The following is a 22,865-nucleotide window of genomic DNA, read 5'->3' on the forward strand; positions in this document are numbered from 1 at the left end:
TACCACTGGCAGCTTTGCTGTCTATCACCTCTCTCTCTTTACACCTTCATCTTCTCTGCCCCCCATGCATGCACTTTCTTCTGCCCTCCCACTTTCTCTGCCATATGAGCTTTAAAGCAAATTCAAGTAAATACCATCACCCCATTTTCCTCCTCAAAACTCACCTTTAACATATTTGAAAAAAGCTTGCTACCTGCTAACACAGCTAGTCAACATATTGACCAAAGAGCCTCATTATTTCTTCATATTTCCCTATCTAACTGCTGACTATTTTTATTTGCAAAATGCACATTTTCTTGGGGGCATCAAGTGTCTTTTTGTTCTCTTTGTGTTTTGCTTTGTACAGCAAGCAGCCTGCTTTAAGCATTCTATTTGTTTTCATTTTCTGATGTCTTTTACCTTCAGGTTCACATAAAATACACCAGAAAAGTAAATTATTAGGTCTGGTTTAAGGCTGTCAGGCAGGACTCCTCCATTTGTATCACTATCCACTCAAACAGTATCCATGAGTAAAGAGTTGGATATAATGCATTGGAATCTGTCTGACTGGAATATCTGCTCATAAAATAAGAAACAGTCCACTGGGCCACTAAATCCAATCTGCTCATCACAGGCACCCACACCATATAATCCCTTTCAAAAACTACTTAATGCCTCTTCTTAAAACCTACTAGATTCCCCATTTCCTTTATTATTCTTTCTGGAAGACTGTTTCAGAACCTTACTCACCAGAGGATTAGAAAACTTTATCTAATTTCCAGCCTAAATTTATTCATGGGCAATTTATAACTCTTTGTTCTTGGACCAACATTGTTCTTTAGTTTAAGCAGTTTTTCTCCCTGGTGTTTACCCACCTGATAAGTTTATAGAGAGCAATCACATCCTGTCTTCATCTGTGTTTTGCAAGGCTAAACAAGCCAAACTCTCTTTGTGTCCTTCTGCAAGGAAATGCTCTGTTCCTGTGCTCATCCTGACAGCCTGCTGGTGTCTGTCCATGTCTGGAAGCATGTTCCTCACACAGGAGTGATCAGAGCTGCGTTTTGCTTTCTTTGAGAGGCCTAAACAGCATGGAAAATGGCAAGAATAGCAGAAATACTTCTCCTCACACTGTTTTCCACGCTTGTATCCAGCCACACCAAAAATCTTGGGATCCCTCTATAATCTCTTTCCAATCCCATAATTCCTTCACTATTTTATCCACTTAGTCTCTTTTTAGCTGACCTTCCTTACAATTTCTGTATTAAATCCACCTTTTTCCAACAGAATAATGATTTTCCATATATTACCAGAGGAAACAATTTAGTGTATTCCAGATTCCTCTTAACGACACTTCACTTGCCATTGATACTACTATACTTGTATAATATTTTTCATTTTCCTTTTCCCTTCAGAAATTTTTGCTGTTTTCTACCAAATAGTTTCTCAACTATGATGCCATTTAAAATGTATGCTTTTCCAAAACCCATTTCTTAATTAAGAATTAACTATAGCTATTTTCTACATATGTTGTACTTACCTGGCTTAACAGGTTCCTCATGTGTGATTGTACATGTTTCCACTATTAGAGTTGTATGTTTGTAATTGTAACAAAATGGCTTCTCAGCTGGGGATTTGTTTCTCACCTTTTCCAGATGCAACTGTTAATTTTCAGATCATAATTTTCATTAATCAGTCTTTCTTTGCTTCTGTGTTCTGTGTCTGTGATCCAAACCGATCTGAAGGTCTTGGGTATTTTGTGCTGAGTAGGAGCTTTTATGAGGAGTTTTGTCAGATTTTTTTGTCAGTTGCTCAAAATCGACAGTTCAAATCCAGCATGTAATTTCAACACTTCTTTTCCCTTTTTAACCTTTACAATGGACAGTGTCAAAATTTGACAAATATTTCGTCTGATTCAGTCATAGAAAGTGTATCTGGCACAGTCAGAATGAGGGAAGGACCCACAGGTGATTAAAAATTGTAAAAATATATCTGCTTTTTATTTATTTTATAGTTCTGCATTACTAAGTCGATACAAGAGGGACCTAATTTCTCCACTAACCTCATCTAATGAAGATTGAAATTTTATAAACATGTAAGAAAGCTGCATCACCATGAACTAAGAGACTTCAAAATATGACATTTAGTTCATTATTTATTAACCTATCCCCCAGGAACATGACAGAGGGAATGCAGACTATCCATATTAGAAGCTGTTTCATCTCTAAGAGATAATGGAGGCCTTATTTTCTTTGCACAAGATTTATATACTAAAGAGGAAACGAGATGCAAAATTTATACCATTTGTGATTTCTTTTTTCCCGTGGAATGTAGAAAGAACTTTCCCTTACAGACTGAATGTGGTTAGAATTGGAGGCTTTAAAAGTACATGTTTACAAAAATCAGAATTTCCTATCCAGGAAAAAATTAATGAATGTTCATGTGGTAAAACAAAAGCAATAGATTAATATCCCTTGAGACATTAAAATACTTTGGAAAGCACACAGTTAAAAGAATGGAGAATAGACACCTAAATGTACCAAACCAGCTCTATTTACCAAAATTTGGAGAATAACTGAGCTATAAAAATCACCTCTAGCCAGACATAGAAATTACACTTCTGATTCAGTATGGCTACTCCTATTTCTCTTCAAAGTATTTAATTTTCACTTCTGGGTTTAAAAGTCATTCAAGACTCACTCTGATGAGAATCACAGCTTACTGAGAGTAACCATAAAACAGAATAATTCCTACTCATTCTGGAATGACTCTGAATTTCAGTAATGTGACCAGGGTCAGAGTCTGGCACCCCCTATTAACTTCCACATCTGTAACACTCTTCTCCAAATTACTGACTCTGTCCTGCAAACTGAGCCCAACTGGCAACCTTTGTGCCTAATGGCAGACCCCCAAAATCTGCAGAGTTTCAGCAAAGAGGAGAAAAACATTTGCTGTTGTGCATTAGCCACAGAGAGCAGTTCACTCTGCTTAACATTTTTGGAAGCAATTCTGTTCTAAGTTGTTGCTAAGTAGACCTGGCATCTCAAACAAAATGTGTTTTGAGTCATTAAAATACAACTTCTAAAACATGAATTTGAACCATTAGAAATGAGTTCATATGTCCATGTGTGCTAGACTTCCTTCCTGTTACGGGGAATGATCTACAAAATAAAAACTCATTCCACTAAACTGCTTTGATTCTAAGATCCATGAATGTCCTTGGCTTACTTTTTCTCATTGTCAATGAAAATGAGACAGCAAATTAAAGGTACAATTGTAAGAAAAAGTTACAAAGGCAGGACACGAATTACTTTAATACCTTACCAACTGAGCCACTGGTACTTCACAATTCATGAACAAATTTTCTATTACTACAGAGTCATGCTTTTATTGACTGGTATAAGTACACCATTTGTATCTTTTTTCATCCTGCTGTGTTTCTATTTTATTGGAAGTGTCCTGTAACAGGTATAACATCAGCTCAGATTACCAAGAAATCTATAAAATAGCTTCCTGCTACTACCTTTGGTGCAGATTGAAAGAATACATTATGATCCCACTGAGTAAATGATAAAAGCTGTTATTCACAGGCAAACATGATTTATCCTCACCTGTTCAAAATTCGGAATGTACCGACTTTATTATTAAAGTATGAAAACATTTCACTCACATTGATTAGGAACACAGATACATTATTAAAGAGAGGCTATTAGGAAGCATGTGTTTCAAATTTAAGTTCTGAGGTTTGTGACTAATGGTAGGACCACAAATATTTCATGCAAATGTGAGTGGACAGATACAGCTTCATAAATGTCCCATTGTGGCACCAGAAATACATGATAACATTTTTTTATTATTGATTATAAATTTTAAAATGACATTGCCTGGTTCAAATTAAGTTTTCACTCAGTGCAGCTTGTACATTAAATACAGGGAAAATTGTAAAAGAAAATTGGATTTTAAAAAATGATGATTTCTATTTCTTTAATAGAGAAGAGCCTTTTTTTTTTCTCCTTTGGTACACTCTTAGGTTATAAGACATGCCTTTTAAGACATCTTTCTCTTATGACTAGTTACCAGCTGCAGAAATAATTTCTCTGTAAAGTTGCTGAGTATTTTTTCAACATCTAGGATAATTAATTAGAACCATGAAAGGTGTGAACATAAATGGGGTCTATTGATCTTAGTACAATATATGATGGCTAAAATTGTGAAAAGCATTTAATTTTAAACAAATCATGTTCTTAACGAAAACAAAAAGTCAAAACTTGAGAGGTCTGAAAACCTCACCAAGGGTACCTCCTAGTCAACCCCAGACTTAGCATATTTGTCCCTCTACTCACCAAATACAAAAGATACAAAAATGCCATTGTGAAGAGAATTGGACTAAGCATTTGGATTAAATCTGTGTGATATTATCTCAAAGAGGCTTGGAATAGAAGGGTCCATAGAAAACATTTGTAACTGTGGCTGTGTGTATATGTGCGCACATTTATTTTTTATATTAAAAAGGGAAGCATATGGAAAAATGTTATGCTGAATGCTGAGGCCCTGTGTGCTGAATAATTTATGTCCTCCCTGTCTCCTTGTGGTTCCCTTCACACTAATGACTGGTTTAACGCTGATGTACATCAATTTACAACATAACAATGTAGCTTTGCATTGCTTTCAAGTCCAGATTGCTTTAAAAAGCAATAAGAACACATGGAGGCATAAGAGCTTTGCATCTAGCAGTGACAGGCCTTGGACAAACTCTGCATTATTAGTTGTGAATTCTTTCTGGTTTTCTTGAAGCTATTTTTTTAATATTGCATTAGTTTTGAAGGATAAAATGTGAAAAATATTTTTTGTCTTTTCTTTTGCAGAAGTGTTGCTCAGAAGTTGTCTTTTGTATTCACCTTAACTCCTTGCCTCCTACCTGGTTTGTATCTAATATCATCAACATTTTGTGTTCTTTAATCTAAATGCTGACTATTAAAATCCTTGCAGGGCACTTAATGTAGATAAAATTATGATGTTTGCAACACCCAATGGTGAAACTTTACAAATACCCAAGATACCTCTTTGTAATTTTTGCATTTACCTGATGAACTCTGGTGGCCATTAGCTTCTCTTGCTTTTTTGATGTGGAAGCCTCTAAATCCATTTGATGAGAACCCTGGAAGTTATATCTTAACTGTCTCTTCACAAATGCAAGATAAAAACATTCTCTAGTTCAACTAATAAAAGACTGAAATATTGCTCATCATTTAAAGGCTCATCTTTGTTATATAAAATCCTAACAAAGTTGATTTGTATCAACTGAAATGTGTTATATTTACAATGATTTTATGGACAGTAGTAACAATTTATTGTTCCTTTGGTGCTGTATGAAGAGAACACTAAAAGTCACACATAATGCTTGGAGCTAACCTTAATCTCTGAAAGTGTCTGGAAATATAATCTTGTTCATTTCAATGATGATAGGGTAAAGTATATGGTTTATTGCCTTTAGGTTCATTTAATTCACCTGGCTTTCAGTAAAGAGGTCTGGCAAGGTGTCACAGCAAAACCATAAAAATGTGCGTTACTTCCTACTTGGTGATGTGAGTGCCACAGCAATCCTGCACAAGACTGCTACAAAACAGGTGGTGTAATGGATGCAAGTCTCTGCAACTTTAGCAGAGTAGCATTTTTTACTCCATTCAACCTATTTTATTCTCATTCAGAAAGATGAATGTCAGATTATGAATCTGCCACTGAAAGAAAAAAAAGTGTACACAGGCTTGGACAAGGCACCATGTGTTGGTTTAAAAAGCATTCAATTCATTAAGCACATCCTACAGCCGAAGACAAGGTGGAATGTCCTCCCCTTTCACCCCCTTCTTCTGTGTCCATTGTGGTTGTGTGATGCACATCTCACTTCATCACATCCCATCCCCTGAGGACCCAGGGCAAGAGTCATTAACGTCACTTGAGTTTTTGTTATGCTCTGCATCGCTGGTGGACTGTGATGGAGGACTGGTAAAGACACAAGGTATCTGAATTATTTCATGTAAAGAAAGGTTAAGTGGAAGAGAAGACAGGTAACTGTCTCCTCAAAATAGTGAACTGGCAATTTGCACCTCAGGTCAATACTAAGCAGGGTGCAGAACTACAGTATCGCCTTGTTGTCATTCAGATAGTTTTATATGACAGGAAAATGACACTATTTAGGCTGGGGCAGTGCAGGAGAAAATCAAGCTATCATTACCAGTTGCAAGTTTTTTTATTACCTTTGGACTTTGTGGGAGAGCAAAAAAGCTCTTTCTGTGGGCTGAAAATTATTTACTGTGTGATCATTCTTTTATCATTATTTTCCCTCATGCTAGAGCAGTAGTTTAAATTGTATAGTTTAAAAAACTATAATACCCTCTTGGTAAGGAAAATTCTTGGCTCTGTTATACCTAAAAAATTACATCAGGAGTACAATATTCACATTCCACAGGGATGGCAATAAGAACTTCACTGACTTCAAAAGGAGCTTTTAGAGATAAATATTAAGCCAGTGCAAGTCTGGCAGGACACACTTAATGAAATATGGTGGTTTATCCTGGCCAAGGATCTTGCCTTTCTCAGAAGTGAATCTTTCTAGGGTTGTGTAACTTGGTAGATCCAGTTATGTTTATTGTCAATGGCAAAACCAAAGTATCTCTACATTATTGTATCTAAAGTTCTGAACAGAAAAGGTTGACTAAGAGCAGATTTGTATACTTGAAACTGAAAGAAATCAGGATAAATGTAGGATAAGTAGAAAAGATAAGTGGAGCATCCCAGGGATTAATACTGGGGACAGTGATGTGAAGCAGATCAATTAATGACCTGGTTAATGGGACAAAGTTCCCACTTAACAAATTTACAGGTGTTATAGAACTGGGAGGAGTGATGGATGAACCAGTTGGTTGTGGTACCATTCAGAAAAACCTCAGCAGGCCTGAGAAATGGGACAACATGGACCTCACGAAGACACCAAAGGGAAACAGAGCCCTGCACACAGGGAGGAACAATTCCACATACCAATACATGCTGGGGTCCAAACACTTGGGAAGCAGTTTGGAAAGGAAGGACCTGTGGATCCTATGGAACTCCAAGCTGACCATGAACCGGTGGTGGACCCTCGTGGCAAACCAGGCCATTGGCTTCTCCAGCTGCAGTGGGCAGAGCATGACCAGCCCCATCCAACCTGCTGGTCCAGGGAGGCGATCCTGCCCCTCTGCTCAGCAGTGGTGACACCTCTGGAGTTTTGTACACTGCTCTGTGATTCCCAGCAGAAGACAGATATTGAGGTACTGGAGCAAGCCCAACAAAAGGCCACTGAGATGTTTAAGGAATTGGAGCACTTTCTAAACAGGGAGAGACTGAGAGAGCTGGGATCGTTCAGCCTGGAGAGAAGAAGGCTTAGGTGACAGAATGAGAAGCCACACAACCGAATAGAAGGACAGGAGATTCCATTTAAACTCTTTTATTGTGAGTGTCATGAAATTGGAACAGGTTGCCCAGAAAGGTTATGGAGTCTCCATCTTTAGGGAAAGTCAAAACATTTCTGGGCATATTCTTGGACCACCTGCAATAATTGAGTCTCTTTTGAGCAGGGGGTTCAATAGAATAGAATAGAATCATAACATGGTTTTGGATGGAAGGGACCTTGAAGATTATCTTGTTCCAACCCTTCTGCCATGGGCAGAGGCACCTTCCACTAGACTAGGTTGCTCAGAGCCCCATCCAACCTGGCCTTGAACAATTCCAGGTGAATTAAAGGTCTCCAGATCTCTTTCAACTTCAACTATCAAGTGATTCTGCAACACAAAATCTTTAATGTGAGGAAAACATGACTTAATTTTATCATCTCAGGTTTGTATCCTTCCTGCTAATGTTTTATTATGTCAAAGACATTTGTACTGTAGAATGTCCAAAGCAAAACCTGCATGAGTAATTCCAGGTTTCAAAATCCCATATGCTAAAATATGGCAACATTCCTCTTTAAAAGGGGGCAGAACACACAGACCTGTACAAATCTACTTCTCTGATAGAAAACATCAATGACAATTTTAAAGAATTTAATGAAGTTTAGGATGACAATATCAGTTAATGTATAATTACGAACTGTAGAAAGCAGAAGACTTGATACAAGCTCAATTTGTTAGAACATATTTTGCAGCCGTAGCAAATTTACTAGATCTATAGTCAAATTTGGTTGAAGTTAAATTAGGCATGCATCTTGATTCTTGGTTAAATTTTTTCAGCTGCATCCTCTTAAATGGGTATAAGTAATAATAATAAAAAAGCCAGTACAAGCTGAAGCCTGCAGCTTATATCCCATTATAAATTGCACTTCAGATTTTCTAAACTAATTGTTAAATTTAGAACTAGCAATTAGCACTGCACAACATTTACCAACAGAATTAACTGTATCACTTGCTATCAAGCTCAATTACATTTTCAAATGTCCCAGACTGGTAGCTCTGATGCATTCTAAGAAAATAAAACCTAGAAATGGGCCAAAGGCAAATTGTTGTGACAAGATTCACAATAGGAAATGGCCTCTTTTTCTGTTTCTGCTTTGGGTAAAAGTACAATCTTATTGGTTAAAAATGCAGTCTTACCTGAGCAGTGTGGAATTGTATTGCATGTTGGTGGAAATAAAATGCAAATAGTTACTTTATAAGAGTTCCACCAGTTGAGAATTGTATACAGCAACTTAGTTTTGAGGAGTCCTTATTAGCAAGTACACGAGGATTGCCAGGAGATGCTACCTGGTGTTGCTTTTTAGCGTGATAGGGTATGAATCTGAGAACTTCAAAAGATATTTTCAACAAACTGCCAAACCTACAGAGCAACTCACAACTGGATTTCCTGCTGTGTTTACTTAGTAGAGCCAACCCTTAGGAAGTTTCTGCTCTGAAACTGTATCAAGACTGAAATTCAAAGCCACTTATTCCTGAAAAACCATTCAGAAGCACAGAGTTGAACTAAATTCACTTGCTTCCAAGGCAGAAGGAGTGAAAGGCCTTAAAGTTGCAATAAGACGAGCCAATCATACTTTGATGCAATTATATCTGCTTGATTAATAGGTTTTCAGTGGGAAAAGAGCTCTCTACAGATGTTGCTGGGATATGGATCTCAATAGTCATCATAGATATGATACCACCCTCACCTGCCAGCTCATGGTCAACTTGTCACCTACCAAGACTTCCAGGTCCTTCTCTGCAGAGCTGCTCTCTGGTATGTCAGCCTTCAACCTATACTGGTACTTGGGGTTATTCCTCCTCAGGTGCACGACCTTGCCCTTGCTGAACATCACTATGTTTTCCTACGTGCAATTCTCCAACCTATCAAGGTCCTGCTGAATGGCACCACAGCCTTCAGGTGTATCAGGCACTCCCCCCAGTTTCGTGTCATCAGCAAACTTGCTGAGGGTAATTTCTTTCCGTCCAGGCCACTGGTAAACAAGTTAAATAAGACTGGACCCAGTATTGATTCCTGGGGAAATCCACTGACTGCAGGTCTCCAACTGGATTCTGCCCTGCTGATCACAAGCTTCTGAATGCTGCCATTCAGCCAAGTCCTCACTGTCCGTTGATCCAGCCCTCATTTCCTGAGCTTACCTATGAGGATGCTATGGCAGACAGTGTCAAAATCTCGCCAAAACGGAGGTAGACAACATCCACTGCACTCCATTGACCCTCCCATGCCGTGCCTCCCATGCTTCCCTCCAATCCTCCCATGCCATCATAGAAGGCTGTCAGATTGGTCAAGCATGGTTTCCACTTGGTGAATCCATGCTGACTACTTCTGATGACCTTCCTTTCTTCTACACGCTTGGTGATTATCTCCAGAACAACCTGTTCTATCACCTTTCCAGGGATGGAGGTGAGGCAGGCTGGCTGGTTGTTTCCTGGGTTCTCCTTGTTGTTTTTGAAGATGGGAGTAGCATTGCCCTTCCTCCAGGCATCAGGTACTCCTCCTGTTTGCCATGATTCTTCAGTGATGTTGGCAAGTGGCTTAGAAACATCATCTGCCAGCTCCTTCAGCACCCATGGGTGCATCCCATTAGGGCCTACTGATTTACGGGTGTTAAACCTGTCTAGCTGACCTCTAAGCCAACCCTCTATGACCAAGGGGAAATCTTCCTTTCTCCAAACTTCTTCCTTTATCCCTGAGGTCTGAGATTACCGAGGGATGACCTCATTTTCATTCTAAAGTCTTTCAATGTAAAGGACCAACCTTGTCCTAGGACTTGTTTATGTTTTCTTTTCATCCTCTACCAACCTTCCCCTTCTCTTTATTCTATCGGGCTAGTCCCAATGCCTGTGCCTCTAAACCTGGCACACTTCAATACCTCCATTTTCCTCAACTACAGATCCCTATTAAAAATGAAATCTCTGCCTTCAAAGCTTTGATATTCTCTTCCAAATCCTCTTCTTACTTTAAAAACCTATTCTCTCAAAATGAAAAGAAGCCGTATGACCTTATGGATAACGTCTTTTCCCTTTCTCCTCATCTCTTTGTTCTTACACCTATGACCCAGGACTTTTCCAAGATATGAACTCTGGGAGCACATTTGCAGAAAGAGGGATGGGATGTGGTTTCTTAACAGTCAATCACTTAAAAGTACCCAAATGTCATGTGTACACTCCAAAGCATAATAATCCTGTTCTGAGTCCCAACTTCATATATCATGTGCCGTTTTCATATTAAGGGTTTATTCAGGAAAAACATTCTCTACATTGTGTTCAAAATTTATTTCCATTTTTTTGCCTTTGTGTAACACAGGATTTCTCTCCTGTATTAAAATAGTCAATGAATGATGCATGCAATGCAGTAAAAAACTCATTTACTGTTATTTCAAGATGTGTTGATTTACATGTGATTCTGTTCAACCCCTTATAATTTAACCAGATGAAGAAGCTTGGCATGGCAACCTTTGGAAGATCATGTGATCTAACTTCAGATATTTGCAGTGTCAATATCTAAACCCTAAAGAATTTCCTTAACCCAACTTAGTGGTTATAGGGAAAAATAGACATCATTAGAATGCAGTTCATACCTAGCAGTGCATTACAGGATGTGAATCATGCTCTGAAAACAATTATATATATATTTTTTATTTGATGTAAAGTGAATTGAGCATAATTGTCCCAAGAAGCCTACAATTAGCCTGACAAATCCCTCCAAAAATTTTTAAAAGAACGAGCTTACTTAAGAGGAATGACATTTCAAAGACAAAAAGAGAAGGTCTGTCAAGTATTGTATCTAGACAGCACTCCCAATTACTTAGGGAGCAAAACGCAAATGGGACGTTGCAATTTTTGAAGGTCATTAGAGATCTACTTTATGTGTTTTCCTGAAATCCTAAGTAGTTACTGAAGTTAGAAGTTTAATCTCTTAGAACCATTACACAGCTGAACAAGAGAAATAGGCTGTTTCAGAAAGTGTTTTTGGCCCAGGGCTTTGATATAAAACCTAAACTTAGATAGGCAGGACATGTCTCTGGAAGCTCTCCTCTGTTGACTTTATGAAGGATATTTTGGCATAGCTTGACAATTGGCTCAAATTAGATGTCTAAGCTGTACACCTGAATCCCACTTCTAACGTGTGTGGGGTGAACACATGTTTTTTTCATGAGTAGAGGCTGATATTAATAGGGTTTTTCCACCCAGAAATCAAATACACATTCATAGTGTTATTTTAATCTCTTGGAGTATGTACCATGCTTTGTCAAAGTCAGGCTGTTTAGAAGAAGGCACCTGTGTCTCCATAGTGCACAGTAATATAACTGCCTTTACATTCTAGGCTATTCTATATTTAAAAATATTATTTAATAAATTATTAAATAATTTTATTGTTATCATTATTATTATTACTATTATAGTATTATAATATATAATATATAATATATTTTCACCAGTAAAATTTTCACCAGAAACCAGAACTTCAGTGGAGGATTCTGCTATAAATGTGGGTGAAACCCAATAAGGCTTGCAAAGCTACTTTCCTACACTTCTACAAAATATACATCAGGAATTTCAGCTTGTCATCATCACAACCAGGGAGTAAATTCTATTTGAATACTGAGATTTTGTCAGAATACTTTTAAGACTTCAAAACTGCAGGCAGCAAAGAGTCTAGCACATCTGTAGGGAAGATGTGACGGTTAATTACACTCTGAGTATCTTATTTCTACCTCTGAATTTGTCAAGCTTCATCTTCCATTGCCTGGATCTTGTTATATACTTTTCTGCTAAATTAAAGAGTCAATGAATATCAGAAATTCTTCCCTCTGCAAGTATTAGACTCTGATCAAGTCAGTTAACTTCCCCTTATTAAGTTAAATAGCTTGAGATTCTCTCACTTTAATTACTGTACAAGCTCAGACTTTGCACTAAGTACCTGTTACAGCAATTCAAATCAATGAAAGCCCCTGAAAAAATACGAACTTGTATGCTACAAAAATAAAGCAGAATAAGAATAAAATAAATCTTTCCTGACCGTCCATCTTCTCTTTTCTGGATAGATGAAAGACAAAGTGTGTGTCACACATGAAAAATGACAATGGTGACAACAAATGACACGGGGAAGTTTACTGTGTACTCAAACTAAGGAAAGGATAGTCAAAAACTAAGGCAAGAAAAGTAAAAAACTAAGGAAAAGAAGGTCAAAATTACCAGAAAACAATGTAGAAAAAATAATACTCCCTTCTATTTGTGAATATTCTCTTCCAATTTACGACACAATTCTACACCAATGAGTAAAATTTCCTGCAAAGTGTGTGTTTCTTAGGAGTAAAACTACAAGATACTAGTGTGCAAAAAGGAAAAATGCAACACTGAGAGATATTTTAATAAATGAGATCTTTTTTCAATCTATCTAATAAACGCATTTAAAAACCTGAAAATAGTGGGATGATTTAATGAAACACAAGTTTGGTATGCCTTCAAGATCTTCTGATGTATACATAGATGAGGCTTAGGTCAACAAACCTAAAATCAGTGGCCTAATTGTAGTGAAATGGAACATGTCTCTGAGTTATTCAAGCTAGAACAGATAGAGAGGATTATGTAGCTACTGTTGTCTTGGTATCATTAGTCATATTTTTCATAGCTTTGGTTTACACAGAGGCAATATATTTCCATAAAATCCTAAAATCAGTCCAAATAGTTCTAATTTATAATCAGTCAAACCTTACTATGGGATAAATATTTGAGTTTCATGAGTCCTTTTTTTTTCAATTTGTGCCCATTGTTGTTGGAATGGATAAAAAAGGAGAGTGCTGGGGTTACCAGGACATACTGCAAATCAGAGACAAACAAGTATGCCTGAAGAGCACATCATCACAGGGTGACAACATTGGCTAGAATCTCAGTAGATTGCACTGTCAAGTGCAGGTTTTCCAATACCTGCACTCAGAGTCCATGAAAATTAGTGGGAATCTTTGAAAAGTGCTGGTTTGGCGGTTTAGCTATTGGAAATGGCCAAACAAGCCCAAACATCTAGATTCATTTAATGTCTGATATCTCAAAACCAGAATTTACAACACGGCGAGTTAGGACATAGCAAATGGCTCAAAATCCCTCAAAATTCTGAGCCAGTTGAATTTTGGCATCCGTGAGCAGCATAGCACTCCTTGATGGAGTTTTTCAATGGCTTTAGTGTATGTTTGGATCAACAGCAAACCCCACATTTGAACCTGGAGAACATGTTGGCATTACGGTAATGAGACTCTACGAGCATCTGGGCAGTGATTTGGCTCATGGAAAAGGAAGGTTGCTAGTGAGAAGCCTCAAATGGCTGACCTCGTTTTGACAAACATATTACAAGCCATCATCAAATTTGACTGTAGCTAAGTGCCAGGGGCTTCCAACAAGCTGTTCTGAGGTTGTTCAGTTGGAGTCCAAAATGAATAACTTCAATACGGCTCATTCCTACAGTACCACATGTTTTCAAAGCACTAACATGATTTGCAGGAAATTTAAAACTGTACACAGTTGATCACACAGACTGGACTTCCTCCACTTTGTCAAGTAGAGTGATTTGTCCAGAGAGAAGATGTTGGACAAGGTTTGGAAGGAAGCTGCTGGTGCTCAGAAGACAGACTTACAGGGTTTCATGGGTTCATTCTGTGTCAGTATTTGATTTAAGACTTTTCTACATCAAACATTGATCAGCGAAAATTGTAACATCTGGATTTAATAGCTAAGAATATTTTCAAGACTGTTCTCTTTTTTCTGTCCCTGAGACTCTTTGGTATTGTCCCTAGGTGGGAAGAACAGCAAGATTAACACATAACATGACACTTGAAACTGCTATTGGAAAACAATAGGAATAATCTAGATAATGCACCAAGAAGCTATTTCTAGATGTTTTGTGACTGAAGAAAACACACAGATGTGTAGTTTTACTTCTACAGAAAAACAAGAGTGTGTTTTTACACAAACTTCAAAGAAGATTGGAGGATATTTGAGGCACAATAAACTGGCTTTAAAAAAAATCAGTATTCACCTCATTGCATTGCATTTAGAAAAGCAAGGTAAATTATGTTCAGCTTAAACTTCATGAAGCTGCTTCTTCATTTTGAACTGGGATAGAAGAGACTAATTCCAGGGGCTGCTGTAGGAAGATGGCATAAATTCTTTTATCATGTGAGTACATGACACTAGGCTTCTTAAAAAACACTAGATGTGAATACATGGGCAAATGAATCAAACTCAAAGATCAGATTTGGCCTCAGATTTAGGATTTCAATGTTGAAAATACAGGATTAATTCCATTAAGTGTGTTCCCATCCCAGCCAGGGGAGAAACAGTCGGTAGAGTTATTTCATCTTATGTGGGCTTTTTAAATACCCATACTGGGGTGAGAAGTGTATACCTAAGAGTGGAATCTTCACCTCAAATTGAATCCTAATCAAAAGTTTGCCACAAACCAGGTTGCATCATTTGCATTAGTGTTTTCGCTGTACAGAGACAGGAGTAATAATAATAATAATAATAATAACAGCAGCAACAACAACAATAAAAATTCTTATGCACATTGTTAAATTGCGGAACAGATTTGTCTACCATGTAAAAATTATTTGTAGGCTGTTGTCAAACAAGTTTAGCCCTGACACAGAGCTAAGTTCAGTTTTTCTGCACAAAATACTGTCTGGACTGGCATGTTTTCTTAGCAGCCATTATGCTAAGCCCAAAGGATGCAGATATTAAATCTATCTTTGCATCTAATTTGGTTTTCAGGTTTGGGTCCATCCTGCACGTGTTTCTTATGTCTACCATATGTCTGTGACCCTGAGTGAAAAAGAGCCACACTAATAAAAATTATTATTAATAACAGTGGGCAGAAGAGAGGTTAACATCAAGAGATATTTTGGTCAGAAACTGTGCTGCACTGGTTTCAGCTTAAAAGAGAATAAATCTCCCATATAATAAGCTACATTAGCAACAACAAAAAAAATAAACATTCATAGATCATGGCTGAACTATGATAATGTAGAGTTGAGAAAATATGGTATAGTCTGCTTAAAAATCTGGCCATGCTGCTGTGCACTTGCAAGTATCTCAAGCAGGAAATGATGGAAAGCTCCACTGATCTCAAATAACTCAATGGTTTTTCCTTCTCTAATCACATATCTTCATAGTGAGGGACCAAAAAATGCGTCATTCAGCGTGCAATATGGTTGTGAAAGCATGAAATATGGCACTTCACTGTTAATGTAATATTAAAGATTAAAAATGTTTATTACCTGTTATTCTTCTCTTAATTGTTTTGTGTAGAGAAAAATAGAAGTTGCTGCTTTAATGCATAAAAACCCCACAATGTGCATTCATAGCAGAGAGCAAAGTGTTGGGGCTATGAAAATTATGTAAATGATGAATTCCAGTGGAAGAACTTTCAAACCCTTAGGGTCTTCAAACAGCATTAATTCAAGAAATTAGATACAAAATTTAACTTTTTCATGCTAATAATGATTTCATAAGGAAAAACTCGTTAGTAAAGGTGACAAATATGAAGTTCTATTGAACATTTAAATTCAGGAATCTTAGTATGCGCCCCTGGGATATATTTACTCAGCCAATGACTCTGATGTTATTAAGTAATTTATTTGAGAAAGTCTCCATTCATGAGTTTACATAAGAACAATATCAGGTTTACAAAGGCTCGTGTTGTCAGTTTAGCAAATACCTAATTCACAATGACTTTTGCTTAAGATTTTCATTAGGTTGTTCAATATTGTTTGATCATTTAATGTCAGCTTCATAAGATCATAATTTTCCCTATATGAAAAGAGGAAATTAAAAGGAGAAATAAATTAAAAAGTGTGAACTAAACTTAAATTTAAATCAGCTTTGCCACAAAAGAAAGGACAAGAGTGTCAGTAGTTGCGATTATACTATGCTTGGGTATGGACTACCTGCATTTAGCAATTTAATTTTTTGCTGTGGTTTATTTCTATGCCAGCAATACCAAAAAATATATTGAAACATATGAAAACTTGCATTATGGTTCAATTGTTTGGGGCTGATCAGTCAAGTGACAATATCAATTTCTGGCAGCATTAGTTAGGGGTTTCATTAAATAGATAGGAAACAAAACCATCCTAAATCTCTCAATTTCTACGCCTATTCAGGCTGTAATCCATGGCCTCTAGCCAGTGTTGCAGGCAATGTGCAAATGTAGCTAAAAATGACAATTCCTGAAAGTCAAGGAGCAGAGTGGATATGACAGAGAGAAATAGCACAAGATCTGAAAAGAACGATGGTTAAAGTTGTCAACAGAATATTTGTCTTCCTACAGAAAATGCTGGATCCTCAACACAGAACTATTTCCCAGGAAATGAGCTGATTTTACTCAACTTCCTAATGAAATGCAGGCAAGCCTTGAAATCTTCATTGTCACCCGGCTAGATCATTCACCATCATTCCTCAAAGAGCTTCCTGGTCCCCAGGCTCCATCGCAGGGCTATGCTGGAGGAGGTTTGATTTAATAAGCACTTGAAATCACCACTGGCTCCTGTTACAACCTGCCTCCAGCACTTTTTCTCCTCCTCAGGATGGTTCTTGCTCTCTCATCACCATGGTTCCTGCATTCAGGTGTCTCTCCACCCCGTCTCTCCAACTCATTCAGGCTAAAATGACATTAGCCTTTGTGTTTCCATGTGAGAGATCCAATCTGTGCTCCAAGGCTTGTCTCTGTCCCATCATTGCACATCCTGAGACAGCCGAATCCTAAAGGACAACCTGCCTATGTGCTAAATCTTTTGCCTTGCACAGCACAAAACCCTGGCCTACACCTGACACTAGACCAAAAAGAAAATAATATTCAAATAAAAGTCCATATTACAGCAATTAGTAAATTATGTCATATTTGGCTGGAATATGATCTGTCTGGAGGGTCCGATTCAGATACCAGAAGGCATAAGTCTTTTTCTGGCAACAGATCTCATGAGAAATGAAAATACACCGTACAAATGAAACATGCAGAATTATGCAATGACTATATTGACTGTAAACCACGTTTCCACTAACTTAGAAGACTCTTTAATCTTTAACTTCTGTTCTTAACTGAGTACATATATCATGAGAGGGAAGAGGAACAGGCAGGCAAGGTGAGATTTGGTCATACTTATTAACACGTGTCACTCGTGTTCTCTGGCAGAGTGGTTCTCTTTTGTTTTAAGGACTTCTGAAATGAAGAAGGGCTCTAATCTATATAAAAATAATCTCCATAAGTAAGTAAGATAGTCACAGGATGGGAGTGGGTACTCTAAGAGAAATCACAAGGCCCGAAATGTAATGATCTTGGAAAGGACTTTCTTGCAAGGTAGAGACTCTCAAGAGGAAATCAAGGGTCCTTATTGGAAAACTGAGAATAGAGGAGATGAGAAATGATACAGAATTATGCAAGGATTCATAAGTAAAATAAGATGTTGAAACTATGAAGTTGTTTTACTGGATCAGTATTAAGGTGCAATTTATCTGAGTAAGGGAAAGAAGGCAGCTAGAGATGATTTCCAGATACAGAGAGGAGAGACAAGAGGGATTTGGCAGCAAAATCTCTGAAAGAAAGTTAATAAAGGGAAGTGTCTGGAAGTAAGTAAAAAAAATTAGTATATGTGGTGCTTACAAATATGTTACCATTTCCCAAGAAATATTACCATCCATGTGATTAGAAAAATAAAAGCAGGAAGCAGGAAACTCGGATGAAATGGGTTAATGCTTTTGTAATAAGGGCCATCCACACGTCTAGGAGGATTGGTTTTATTTCTCCAGAAATACCACTGAAGTTTCTCTTATTAAAGCATTAGGTAAAACTGAAGTTTGCAGCACAAACAGAAGTAGAAGGACTGATTTCATACAAACTAGAAGAACACAGGAGAACAGTTGAATCTGCATAATGTAGGTCCCTACAGAGATTGAAGAAAGAGGTAAAAACTCATGACAGCCTTTCTTCAAGGCTAAAGGCTGACTGTTTATGGTACTGGTAGTTTTTGCTACCTTCGTACTGATGTTTTTTAAAGTACACATGTAAAACGAAGTCTTTTTGATGACTCTTAAATTTGAGTTGGATGCAATGCTAGTGGGGGAAGATGTTTTCTCATATTTATAAGTGATCTCATGCTGTTCCAACTAGACTGTAAAGAGATGCTCCTCAGACTTGAGATGGTAGGATTGATTCAAGTGCAGGACATTGAGGCACCAGGCCTGACACAGCTCTGTTCACAACAAGCCTGATAAAAAGTGCTACTTTAGCGTAAGACTCGAAACAGAATCAAACCCAGCAAGTAATGACCCCTCAGTCAGTAATTCATTTGGAAATCCAAAGTAGAAGAAATAATATTTATCCATTGGACCAAATTACCAAGTATTGTCCAGCAAAATTAATCCTAAATGTCGTTAGACCAATTTCCCTTACTGGATCAATCAATTGATTGACTTGTCTACATTTGTATCCATCTATGTATAAATAAATATATACATGTCCTCCTACAAAGGGTGCTGGGGTTTCCAGTAAAGAACACAGCACATATTTACAGAACTGTGATGTAATCTGGGTGTAATCTTAGATGACTAGCCATGATTTATAGCAGCAAATAAATAAGACAAAATTTGTTTAACACACCTCAGCATTAAGTATCTCCTGCATTAATTGTCTCCAAAGTCTGTTCCATTTGTTATCTAACAAGGTATGCTCCATTATTATTTTTATCCAGTTCATTGCTTGATTCTATCTGTTCTTTCAAAATTAGCTTGTGTAATCAGAAACTGCTTTGGCTGGTAGCTCATTTCATATAAAAAGGAGGAATTCTTGTTTACTGAGAAAGTAATTGGATAATAATTTTGAAAAGAAAGAAATATGAATTGTAATAAATTATTTCATAAAAAATACACAGGAGCATGAAAACTAGCATACCCAAGACAAATTAAAAGCTCTAATGAATGAAAAGGCTATAAATAGAACATGAAACTGGAAAGAATAATTCATCATTTTAACTTACCTACTCCTTGTTATTCTGTTGAAAAGAGCTGAATACCTAAGGAAAGAAGAAATAAAATATATTTACCAAATGATGGTCAAGCAAATATTTATATTAGCTGTCACTTCTAGCTCTTCAGCTCTTGTAAAAATAATTAAACCTTTATTACAGAAAGAAAATGTAAAATTCAACCATGTTTGGAGGTTCACAATTCCATTCAGTTATTTATCAAATTCTGTTGTTAAGCTTGCATGACCATAGGTAGACTATACTAAAGTTGCATGCACGACTTTGTTGCCTGCATCTGTATATATTTAAGTGAAGGCAAGAGAATACAGAAATCATATTCCAAACGCTGACCAATAAACTGGGGATATTTACAGAGCTGAGCCATCATGTATATTTTGTTGCTTCTCAACATTCAGTTCACATCAAACTGTAGGACTTTTTTTCTTTTTTTTCTTTCTTACTACCTAAAAATATTTGCTAATCCTGTTTTTTTTCTGTGTGTTTTTTTTAATTATTTTTTTACCTAAACAAGTAAAACACTGAGTAATAAACATATGAGAAGTAATGAACTATGAAAATTGTCTAAAGGAAAATAAAACACACAGAAAAGAATGTGCAAAGTTGTAAATAAGATTTTAGAAGCTAGAATATATATTATATTATATTATATTATATTATATTATATTATATTATATTTTTATTTTATTATTATTATTATTACTATTATATACAGTAGAAAAATCAAGTAATTGTTAAGAAATTCTGAAGTACTAGGGAAAACTTGGCTCTCACCTCTTCAGCTAACACCTTGAGGTCTTTCTGTTTGTAGACCTAACAAAGGAAAATACAAAATTAAATTCAATACACTGAATTATGTGAGCAAAACTGTTATAAATTTACGTTGATTTATTCTGATTTTATTTATCTGAAAATCATTTTTTCCTTGTTGAATTGCATTTATGATACCAATTCAAGCTTTGATCTTAAATGACACTTTTGGGGCCTGAAGTAATAACAATTTGGGATTACAAAGATCCAGTTCTTATCTACATACCAAACAGGTTGTCTATAGTGCAGTTTGTTCATTGAATATACTCAAATTTAGCACAGGGGTATTGATAAAGGTAATCAGCAAACACAGTATTGGCTTAGAATAAAATGAAAGCAAAATGCACCTGACTCAGTAAAGATAGGAGTTAAATGCCAGATTATCCACATTAAGTGTGTCAGTAAGAGGAATTTCATGCATGACAGATGCTGGAATGGGCATTAAAATGGTCAGGACAAAAATCATTAAGTGTCCCAATAATGCACATTGGGCTAAAGCATATGTAGGGTGTCACATTCAAATTCCCTCCAACTTCAAAAGGTCTTTTTGCATGCTCAAAGTCAGGCTTATAAGCGAATGAGATAAAAACATTTGACAGTTTCTTAATACTCACTTGCAGTGTCTACTCTACATTTAGAAAGCAAAACCTTATCATACTACCAACACCATGAAACTCAAAAGGTGTCATGAAATGACTAGATGGAATTTTATTTCATTCAAAGAAATAAGTAGCTACAGAGAATGATATCTATAACCCAGGTCCTACACAGCCCGTGCCCATAAAAGCTTCAAGGAAAGAAAATTATTGATGCGCAGAGAGGTAGGTACTGTTACGATCCCTATGGTGACTGACGTGGTGCTTCAATGCAGAAAATGATATCATAGAATCACAGAATGGTTTGGGTCGGAAAGGACTATTGAAGTTCATCCTTTGCAATGAGCAGGGACACCTTCAGCTGGATCAGGTTGCTCAGAGCCCAGTCCAACCTGGCCTTTAATGTTTCCAGGGTTGGCATTATCCCTCTTGAGAAATGAAGTTTTGATAAAACCTGAGCCTATGGTTATGTAGGAAGATATTTAACGTAGGGAATGAATAGCATTTGGATATGAGCAACACAGAAAAATCATTGTTGTTCAGACAATAAAAAATATTTAAAGCTAATTTCCATTCATTAATCTAAATACAAAGTATTCTTATACCTGCTCTTCAGCTTCAGATCATATGAAAAAGAAGTTTGACAGTGATGTAGAAACTCTCAGGATGCTCCAGTCATAGGCTTTAGGTTTCTGACTAAGGACAGGGAAAGCATAATCCAACTTGAATATGCAGTCCATGAAAATCTTCAGCTAAACCTTCGTGATAGGAAGTCCCAAAATGGAGGCAATTAAACTGTGACAGTGTCACAAATGTTTGGAATTTTGCTGTTGGTGTTAAAATGATCCTACCTGAACATGCTAAAAGCAAGGGCGAAACTACCAAGGATTTTTTAGTGAAAAGGTAATATTAACCTCAGAATTATTGGCATTTTTTTTGTAGGCAGTAGGTGTTTTTTTATGTTTTTGCGTTTAGGTATGCTTCGTTCTGGCTTGAAAAGCTCCCAAAATGAAATCTTCTGGTGTGGGGCCTATGAGTTGTTTATTAATTAATGAGCCACTAGCCAAAAGTCTTTTTTCCTCCCCTACTGGCTGTTCACTTCATGTGTATCCATTTCTTGTCTTTCCCATTTGCCTCCTTGCTGTCTGCTGTGCCCTTTCAACTCATGCAGGGTACATCCCCTTCCTTGCCTGCCCACACAGAACCAGGCTCTCAAAAGGCCTCTTCAATACCACCATAATGAAGGTTAAACCAAGATAAATAAAACCTCCACAAACCAACTGTGAACTGATTCCTCTGGCACAGTCCCAGTCTTTGACCAACTCACATCAGAAATCAGATGAGAGCATAATTTACATATTTAAAAAATTTAAATTAGATCAATTTTCTTTTAAACTTGGATAATATGAGACCCTGAGGATTCCTTGAAAAACAGCTCTACAACAAATTGATCTGTCTGCCTACTACATTCAAAAAATTGATTTTCTTATCCTGAATGGAAACCTTTCTTTGAAAAGAATGAATTCAATTTGTGACTCACTCTGTGAGTGTTCTGCATGTGATTCTGAGGTTTTAGAATCTTTTAAATCAATAATAAAACCATTTTAATTGGCTTAACTTTGTAGGGCATGTGTACTTGTAATTTTCAATGAATATGAGATAAGGAAGTGGTCCAGGACTAAGTCCTCTGAGTCACCTGACTTCTAGTTTGTCTGTTTTGGGCTTCCCAGTCTATCTGAACAGAGAATTCCTGGGTTTGAATCAACCTTCATAGTTCAGACAAACAGAGTCAGACTTTTGTTCAGAACTGTCTGAGGGCACCAGTCTGTGAAGAAAAATCATCATGTTATTATGAAACAGATACAGTCCCATAACAAATCCAGAGATTTAAACCTGTAAAGCTTGGGGCTATAACCACTACCTCACCAGTGAGTTCTGTAATATCCCCATTCCCACATCTCCTTCCT

At 36.9% G+C, this 22,865-nt stretch overlaps 1 protein-coding gene across 1 annotated transcript in view; it reads right to left on the reverse strand.

The window, feature by feature from the left end:
- The window catches only part of CELF2 (CUGBP Elav-like family member 2), a 550,002-nt gene that overhangs the window by 435,136 nt on the left and 92,001 nt on the right, over positions 1 to 22,865 (reverse strand). Inside the window, exons 2-3 of the mRNA XM_032105245.1 lie at positions 20,267 to 20,305; positions 19,487 to 19,522 (exon numbers count right to left, since the gene is read on the reverse strand). The gene's annotated coding sequence lies outside the window, so the exon portion shown is untranslated. The remainder of the gene's footprint in view (positions 1 to 19,486; positions 19,523 to 20,266; positions 20,306 to 22,865) is intronic.

The sequence above is a fragment of the Corvus moneduloides genome, chromosome 4, assembly GCF_009650955.1.
Source record: "Corvus moneduloides isolate bCorMon1 chromosome 4, bCorMon1.pri, whole genome shotgun sequence".
NCBI classification, from domain to species: domain Eukaryota; kingdom Metazoa; phylum Chordata; class Aves; order Passeriformes; family Corvidae; genus Corvus; species Corvus moneduloides.